General features: G+C 42.9%; 1 long non-coding RNA gene across 1 annotated transcript; it reads right to left on the bottom strand.

Moving 5' to 3' along the window:
- Positions 1 to 7061: 7061 nt before the first annotated feature.
- On the bottom strand, positions 7062 to 8595 carry LOC111094832. The gene is made up of 3 exons (XR_005385965.1): positions 8507 to 8595; positions 7618 to 7764; positions 7062 to 7140 (listed from the first exon to the last, which is right to left on the bottom strand). It is a non-coding gene; the product is annotated as an uncharacterized LOC111094832 (long non-coding RNA).
- Between the last annotated feature and the right edge of the window lie 748 nt (positions 8596 to 9343).

Below are 9343 nucleotides of genomic sequence, written 5' to 3'. Positions count from 1 at the left end.
TTATATATTTGTAATGAATAATCTAAAATAACATTAAGAAAACAATCTTTTTTTTACCATAGTATAAAAATACTTAGGTATAAATTTAACTAAGGAAATATAGGACTTGTACATTGATAACTATAAAACATTGCTGAATGATGACAGTACTCCCAAATTAATCTACAGATTCCACTTAATCTCTGTCAAAGTTCCAAATGGCTTTTTTCTCCCAGGATTACACTAGCTGGATCCTTAAAATCATATGGAAATGCAAGGGACTCAGAATAATGAAAACAATCTTGAATGGGAAGAAAAATGTTAAAAGACTCACACTTCCTGATTTCAAAATTACTACAAAGCTACAACAATCATGGCAGTGTACTATTGGCATGGGATTCTCCCTGAATCCAGAAATAAACTCTTGCATTTATCATGAATTGATTTTCAGCAAGAGTGCCAAGATTATTCAGTGAAGGAGGAATAGTGTTTGAACAAGTAATGCTGGAATAACTGACAATCTACATGCAAAGGAATGAAGTTGGACCCCTACCACACAACATACACACAAATCAACTCCAAATGGATCATAAACCTGAACGTGAAATGAAAAACTATAAAAGTCTTAGAAGAGAAACCTGAGTTATTCTCCATAGCATCAGTTTATACAAAGACTCCTTAGATATGACACCAAAAGCACAAGTGACTCAATAAAACATAGGTAAGCTGTACTTCATCAAAATTAAAAACTGTTTTGCTTCAAATTATCAAGAAAGTGAAGAGATAGCATGCAGAATAGGAAAAAAATATTTGCAAATTGGATAAGGGACTTGTACCTAGAATATATAAAGATATCTTACAAATTAATGATTAAACAGTAATTAAAATTTTGGGAAAGGATTTGAATAAACATTTGTTCAAAGACAATTCACAAACGGTCATTAAGCACATGAAGATATGCTAAATATATTAGCCATCATGGAGATGCAAATCAAAACCACGATGAAAAAACAAAGAAGAAACCACAATGAGAATGAGATACCACTTCATACCCACTAGGATGGCTATACTCAGAAAAACAGATAATAACAAGTATTGTAGAAAATGTGGAGAAATTGGAATCATCATCATCCACTGCTGGTTAGAATGTAGTGTAAAGTGGTGCCACCACTGTGGAAGACAGTGTGATAATTTTTCAAATAGTTTAACACACAGTTACCATATAACCCAGCAATGAGTATTACCCTTTCCTAGGTAATACACAAGAGAAATAAAAGCCTATGTCCACAGAAAACCTGCACACAAATGTTTGTACAGCAGTATTCATAATAGCCCAAAGTGGAAGCAATCAAAATGCCAGTAATTGATGAATGAGTATATTAAGTATGGAATATTATTTTGCAAGAAAAAGAAATGAAGTACTGATACATGCTACAATCTTGAAAACATTATGCTTGGTGAAAGAAGTCAGCCAGACAAGGCCACATATTGTATGATTCCAATTATATGAAATTACCAGAGTAGACAAATCAACAAGGACAGAACACAGATTGGTGATTGCCAGGGGCTGCAAGGGTGACAAGGACTCTTTCCTTGACCAAACTTTAGTCAGTCTCCTCTAAGGCCTTTACTCAACTAGGGCTTGTCCCTGAGCCTTGTTCTTAGGCCTGTGTAGCCTAGTTTTAGTAAGAATCTTGTTAAATCAGTTTAGTGGGAATCTCCTACTCTAGATATCTGATCACCCTTGATATCAAATTCCCAATTCCTTACCATCCCCCAGGTGATTTCTGATTACTTTAGACTGCCTTCACCAAGAATACAATTTAGCAAAAATCTCCCTACCCCTGTTGTGTACTCTTAGTAATTTTCCTTCCACCACTCACCTCCCTCCCCAACCTGCTCATTTGCTGTAAATCCCTACTTATCTTTGCTGTATTTGGAACTGAGTCCAGTTCAATGCTGTAATACTATACTATTGCAATAGTTCTGAGTAAAATCTGTTTTTACTGTTTTTTTTTAAGATTTTTTTTTTATTTATTCATGGGAGACACACAGAGAGAGACAGAGACATAGGCAAAGTCCGATGCAGGACTCGATCCCAGAACTCCAGGATCACATCCTGTGGCAAAGGCAGATGCTCAACCACTGAGCCACCCAGGTGCCCTGTTTTTACTGTTTTAACTACTGTCTGTCTCTGCTTTTTTTTTTTTTAACAAAGGTTGGAGTGGGAATGGGGTGTGATTGCTAATGGATATGGAGTTTCTTTTTGAGGTGATGAAAATATTATAAAATTGATGGTAGTGATTATTGCACAGCTCTTTGTACACACTAAAACCCATCCAATTGTATACTTTAAAGGAGTGAATTTTATGGTATGTGAATTATATCTCAATAAAGATGTTAAAAAATTGGCAGTGTCTGGATTTGAACCCAGGTCTAGCTAACTCTAAAGCTCACACTCTACACAAGACTGTTTAGCCCCCACCCTGGATGTGCCTGATAAATGCAGTGCTGTCATTAGGGCTACTGTTTGGATTATTCAGTGGAGGGAAGAGTTCATGATTGACAAGATCACTTTGGGAGGGCTTTGGAAGTTCATGGACTTGAGGAACAATCACCACAGCCCAGAGCAGTTGTCGACTGCCCCAAAGCAAGACTGTATTCGCAGGGATTCTATAATCAGATTTTAACTATGAGGGGAAGCCAGAACTGCTGACTGACACTTGTCAGCCTAGGGACATAGAGCTCTTCAGTGACTTTCCATTTCAGGACCCGGGAAATGTCACTGGACTGGGTCTTGCCTACAAACTTCTCAGCACCAGGTGTAGGCCATCCTCTGCTCCCTGGGTGCTGGCAGAATTCCAGGAGGAGCTACCACAGACTTAGAAATGACTGAAGGCAGAAAGGATCCTAGGCATCACCCCAGTTCCACCATATGGCTCCTGGCAAGACTGTAGCCAGTGCCTCCACCTGTGTCAACACAGGAGCCTCACCACACCAGCCTAGTGGATGCCTGAGGCTTGTTTATCCTAGCCAGTTAGGACATCAGGCAAGATGCCTATGGCATGGCACTCTCTTATCAGACATGAGCCCAAGAGAAAGAGAAAAAGCTGTGCCTAGGCAACCAGAAGGACCATTTTATTTATCCGAATTAAACTCCGAATTCCCACAGGGACAGAGGCCATACAAAGAATTTTGATTCCCGGGATCCCTGGGTGGCTCAGCGGTTTGGCGCCTGCCTTTGGCCCAGGGCGTGATCCTGGAGTCCCGGGATCGAGTCCCACGTCAGGCTCCCGGCATGGAGCCTGCTTCTCTCTCCTCCTGTGCCTGTGCCTCTCTCTTTCTCTCTCTACATCTATCATGAATAAATAAATAAATCTTTAAAAAAAAGAATTTTGACTCCTTTCCCTCAAGTCATTATGTCATACTTCTCAGACAATCTCTGCAAAAATGGCCTTTCCCTTCCCCAGCACAAGACTCCCCTTGGCCTTGGGTCCCTTGTAACAACAGTAACTGCTGATCGGGCACTTACTATGTGCCAGCTACTCTTCTAAGTCCTTATGCTTCTTATCTAATTCACTGCAACATTACCAGAGATAGGTGGCCCCATTTTGCAGAAACGGAATCTGAGACACAAAGAGGCTGAGTACCTTGCCCAAGTTTACACAGCTAAATGGTGGAAATGGGCTTTGAATTCTGGCAGTCTGGCTTCAAGCCCATGTTCTGAGTCGCTCCTCTAGCATCTGTATCTCTGACCAGATACCTATGTGTTGGCCCCATTTGGGAAGGAGCTTTAAGAGAGGTACAAATGCCTTTTGTACTGTTAACCAAGCCCAAGTGTGAAGGCAGCCTGGAGACAACCTCCGGGATTCCACCACTGCAAGGAGGGCTACCTCCTCATCTATCTCGCCACAGCTTATTTACTCAGAGCAGCCCATTCCACAGCCCATATCTGTTATAATTATGATCCTCTGACCCTGCCACTGGTCCATCCCACTCGGCTCTTTTGTGAAGTGAGCTGCAGGAGGGCAGAACTCAGAAGGGCATCATATGCCATTGCTCTAGCCCAGAGCATCACCAGCAATAGGCACACCAGTCTGTCAGTTTTAGGTTTTCTCAGCCCTGGGGTCCCTGCAGCCCACCAGAGGGCACTGTGATTATTTAATTAAGTGACCTACTACCAAGCCTGAGGAAGTGGGGGATCCCCAGAGGTTTTAGCTCACTTCAAGGTAGTTTCACCAGGCAAACCCAGAGAAATTCTGCCTTTTCTTCCCCCTGTCCCTCACCCATACCCACGGGTAAGCACCAGAAGACTCCAGGGCCAGGATAATTCTTTTTAGTAGCGGTCTTATTCTAAGGACAAAGACGGGTGTACAAGAAATAATCAATTTCCTTTTTTTCATTAAGTCAACCGAGGTCTGACTTATATTCTCACCTCCTAGACTCTTGGGAAATCTAGTCTCAGTTAATAATAGGTATTTTCTCCTATCACAGAGTTAGGCAAATCCTGGGGTTAAAAGTGGAACAAAAGCTTTGATGAAACCCTTCTTCTCACCGGTCATTGGTCCATGCACAGCCAGCCTTTATTCTGAATTGGACATTGCCTCATTTTGACTGGTTGGACAGTATGCCCTTCCAGTCATTAAATATTTGATCATCACCTTTGCGCTATAAGGAGCCAAGCGAAATTCCAGTTTCCTTAGTTTGGTCCCAGGTTTTCCTGGGCCTGCTTCCTGCCACTTTTCCCAGCCTCATCTTTTGCTGCACCCTCCCTTGCACTTTATGTTCCAGGAACACTAAACTACACAGAGTTGCCTGTCTATAGCATGCTACTCTCACCTCCCCTCACCCTTGCCTTTTACTCGAGGGGTTACCTCTGCCTGGGTTGCCTCCTACACTGCCTCAGCTCAAGTGCCCCCACCTCTGAAAAGCCTTCTATAACTATGCTAGTCTGCACAAGAGGTGATCCTTCTCTGTGTTCCCACACTCTTCTTTGCCTCCTCCTGTCATAGCGCTGAATGTAGCATATTATATTTGTCTGTTTTTGTTCTGTGTCTTCCTCACAGGTCTGGGAGGAAACAGAGAGTGGAAACTACATTTGTATCTGTACCTGTTTGTACCTCCTACACCTTACTTTAAGGCGTGGCACAGTGAGTTTAACAAATAAATAATGAATTATTAAATGGAATAAATGACAGAGATGGGGCAGAGTTGAAGTCACGTTGAGAAGAAGCCCATCATAATATTCCATGAATGGAGTTATCTGATGTGACTAGAAAGGTTTTTTTTCTCCTGCACCCATCGTGGGCCCCAAACATACCAAGCCAGGGTAACAGAAGGAGATCTTTTGTGATGCAACTCAAAGAGGAGATCAATATGATTATTTTAGCAGCATTACACATAGGGGGCAAGCTAAGAAACAGTCTTGTCAGTGTGAAAGGTCTGATTGTTTTATAATAGCTTGACACTGAAGCTGGACCAGTAAGGAATGCTTTCCGTCATCTCCCTTTCTACCTGCAAGGTTCCAATGACTTTTCTAGCTCCACTCAGGGGGAAACTAGATGTAACAGCATGAATGACACCCTAACCCTAAGTCCAAGAAAGAGAACAGATGACATTTTGAGGGGATAGGAAGCTTAAAAGGCCAAGGAGCCTTGGTTGGGTGGGGGAGGAAGAAAAGCCTCTCCTGGAGGAGAGGCTCCTTGAGACAACTCTGTGGGTGGCCCTTAAATGGGAGAACAAAGGCCTGCTGAGGCCTTTGATTCAGAGGAGCTAATCCCAAATTTGAGACAGGGGTGGGGGGTGGTGGTGGGTGGTGGTGGTAGGGAGGACTCTCCAGATTGCAATAGGCAACGGAGCTGAGAGTAAAGACCTATTCTTTACATTGTTATGGACTCTGTGTGTATGATTGAGCAGGTAATAGTAAGACTTTTTACCTCCAGTAAAGTGCTATATTAGCCTAATCTTCTGATATTAAAAGCTATAACAGGATTATATGATGTGGGGGTGGGGTGGCAAAGTCAGTGGATGGGCCCTGTCCAGGATTGTTAAATTGTAATGCAGAGTCTAACTGCGCCCAAAACAAAGCATACTAAAGAACTGAGTCCAGGAGTGGTCCCTGTGGCCTCTAAATTGTCAGCAAAATGGGCCTGGGGCTTAAGAGACAAAGTGGACACAGCCCAGGCAGTAATGGTGCTGGAGAGCCCCTCCTAGTAGGAGAGGAATGGGGTAGAGATAGCTGTGACCTCAGCACCAAAGTTTCTGAAGGAAGGTCACATTTGGAAAGAGGTGCTTCACCAAAGGAGCTGGGAGCCTTTTTGTGTTGAGAATAGTCTAGGCTGGTTCAAGCCTAAGATTTCTCTCAGGAAATCAGACACAGACACAGAATTTTATAGGCATTTAGTTTGCATCTGGAGATATGAACTTCTCCATGTTCCTTGAGGGATATAGTAGAATTGATTTTGAGAGAGCCAAAAAGACACTGGAGCCAGTGGGACACGGGAGACTGAAACAGGTGCCAGAGCAAGGGATGCAACCTGTGAACAAGGAATGTTACTGGGTACCAAAAGCTCTGAAGTTTGGTGGCCTGTTTGGGGGTGGGTATGCTGTAGGGAGCAGGAGGCTATAGATCACTTCCTGAGAAAGGAGTTTGAGGAGTGGTTCAGATGTGCTAAAGAATACATTTTTTTTAAAGTAATTTCTTAGAGACTATGCTAAGGAAGCATATCAGAAAGCTTCCAGGGTCTCATTCATGAGGGGTTACATGTGTTGAAAGTACAAAATCCTTCAGCAATGGATGGTGGTTGAATTTAATGAAAGCATATGTCAAGTTCTTGGCCTCCTGGCAGAGAAGATTCCAATGTTTTGTTTTTTTGGGTAAGATTAAACACCTATTTACATAAGGCAGTAGAGAGGGGAGCTTAAAGCCTCATAAAGAATCAAACATTGATCAAAACTGCTGACTGGAGTTTCTTATAGACAGCTGTTGGAGACAAAAGTAGGCTGCACAGTTAGTTTAAGGTAATTGATCACTGTAACACCAACCCTGAAATCTCAATGGATTAACATAATAAAAGTTTAATGTGATCTGCAGGGATAGGGATTCTCTGTTTCCTGCTGTCATTCAGTGATCCAGCTTCATCCATCTTGTAATGCCAGCAACTTTACCACAGGTCCAAAAATTGCAAGGGAAGAGGAGGACAGTGTGAGGAAGGCACATCTAATATTAACTATCTCAATTTGTAAGTGACAGCTATCATTTCTGCTCACTTCCTATTGCCACAGAAAACTATCACGTGACCTAATTTTGATGGAAGAACACTGGGAAATGTAGTCCCTAGCTGGGCAGCTGGTTCCCAGCAGAACTTTAAACTATGGAAGGGAAGAACACATTTTTAGTGGACAGTTGGCTATCTGCCACAACCCACTGGATTTTCCCTGTTGATATAACTACTTGCTGCTGTAAGTTTGAAGTTGAGGTTCTTATAAGTGATTAGAGATAACCTGGAACAATTGAGCCTACATTTTAGGACCAAAATCAGGTTTTCATGGTTGAGGCAGAAATAGCTATGGAGACATATATGGAATGGTTGGCAGCTACACCATGGACAGTGTGGGTTAGGAACCCTTAAGCCTTACCTTAGATGAGGAAAAATCTCCCAATCTGAAGGTGCCCCAGGTTTGAACCAGCTGAGTTATGGGCTACACAGTACTGTGTGGCTTCTCCAAGACCCTCTGGAATAGATTCCCAGCAAGTTCAGAGTCTATTCCCCAAGACAAATGGGGCTGCAGATAAATGTAAAAATAGAGAGAGACCCATCACTATCATTTCATGGGAAATATCTGGCCCAAGTAGAGTGGCCACTACTGGCTATCTATCCAACATCCCCTTCTCTACAACATGTTTTTCCTAACCAGGTCTGACTGCACTGATCTGGTAGTGGAAGTAGTGGGTATGAATGGTACTATGGGGTAGAGGCTGGTTCATGAAGGGGAAGGAGCTATGCTCTTGGGTTGGGGTTTCATTAGATCTGGTGTGAGTGAAGTGGGATGTTAACAAAGGCAGAGTATAACAAAGATTGCTGAGATAGTATGGTCAGGATTGATGGTTGAGCGGTTACAAGTTGGAAAATAAGAAAAAGCATTGGAGCCAAAGGATGAGGTAAAGTTGGAAGCAGGAGGATAAACAATGAAGAATTTAGCCTGAAAAATGGAAGGTAGGACAAGGTGGGGTGTGAGGCCTGAGTGAAGGTGAGTCATTCCAGGCTAAGGTTGAGCACAGATTATTAGTTTCAGTGTCCCACTTAGAGGCTTCTGTGAGATTAGAGCAATGCCTTGCTGTGTAGCAAGTTTCAGGGGCTGACCACAGCAGTGTGGTATGCAATAGTGTAATAGTGTTGTAGGCTGGAGCCTGAGAGGACTCTGAAAACCTCTATAAACACAAAAATCAAATCCAGTCCACAACTACTGAATGATTGCTGTAGCAATAGATGGGAGGAGGCAGTAGTGACTGACAGTTTGAAAATACCCTGCTGTTTGGGGTGGCATTCTCCAGATAGATCCAGAAGCCAAAGGGAGACAAGTAGTTTTCCTTCCAGTGTTCTAACAGCTCTAGCATGGTCACATGACCCAAAGACAGCCAATCAGATTCTTCCACTGATGTCAAGAGATTATTTGTGATGGCTATATCAGAACCCAGAATGCTGGGTTGCTGGCACAGGGATAAGTGTTCAGGGTTGGCAATGTTAGTGATGGCATGTAGCAGTCTGGTGTTAAGGGAGGCTCTTGGCTAGACCTCATCTCCCTTGTTTAATGATTAGATCCCAATCTTATAGATGATTCTGTGAGTTATATTTCCCCCACATGAGGAACTTAGCTAGAACTGTTTCTGGTGTGTATAATCCAGAACTCTGACTGATATGATATCTGGTCTGCTCAAGATGCATAAGATCGAGTCCTGGCCCTCATGGAGCTTGCAGTCTAACTTCTGCTTTGAATACTTTTTGGAACAGGGGATCCCTGGGTGGCTCAGCGATTTGGCGCCTGCCTTCGGCCCAGGGCATAATCCTGAGGTCCCAAGATCGAGTCCCACATCGGGCTCCCTGCATGGGGCCTGCTTCTCCCTCTGCCTGTGTCTCTGCCTCTCTCTCTCTCTCTCTCTCTCTCTCTCTCTCTCTCTCTGTCTCTCATGAATAAATAAATAAAATCTTTTAAAAAAAGAATACTTTTGGAACAAAGCATGTGATAAAGAGCTAAATATAGTCTGGATGAGGAGACAGACAAGTGACAAGTGATGAAGTGATTTAGGAACAGTTCAAGATGAGAGTAAAGAAATAGGAAGTAACTGAATATTTAGTGAATTCTC

This window comes from Canis lupus, chromosome X (genome assembly GCF_011100685.1).
Source record: "Canis lupus familiaris isolate Mischka breed German Shepherd chromosome X, alternate assembly UU_Cfam_GSD_1.0, whole genome shotgun sequence".
In the NCBI taxonomy this organism is placed as follows: domain Eukaryota; kingdom Metazoa; phylum Chordata; class Mammalia; order Carnivora; family Canidae; genus Canis; species Canis lupus.
The sequence above is the reverse complement of the archived record's forward strand: the minus strand, read 5'-3'. Positions and strand labels throughout refer to the sequence as shown.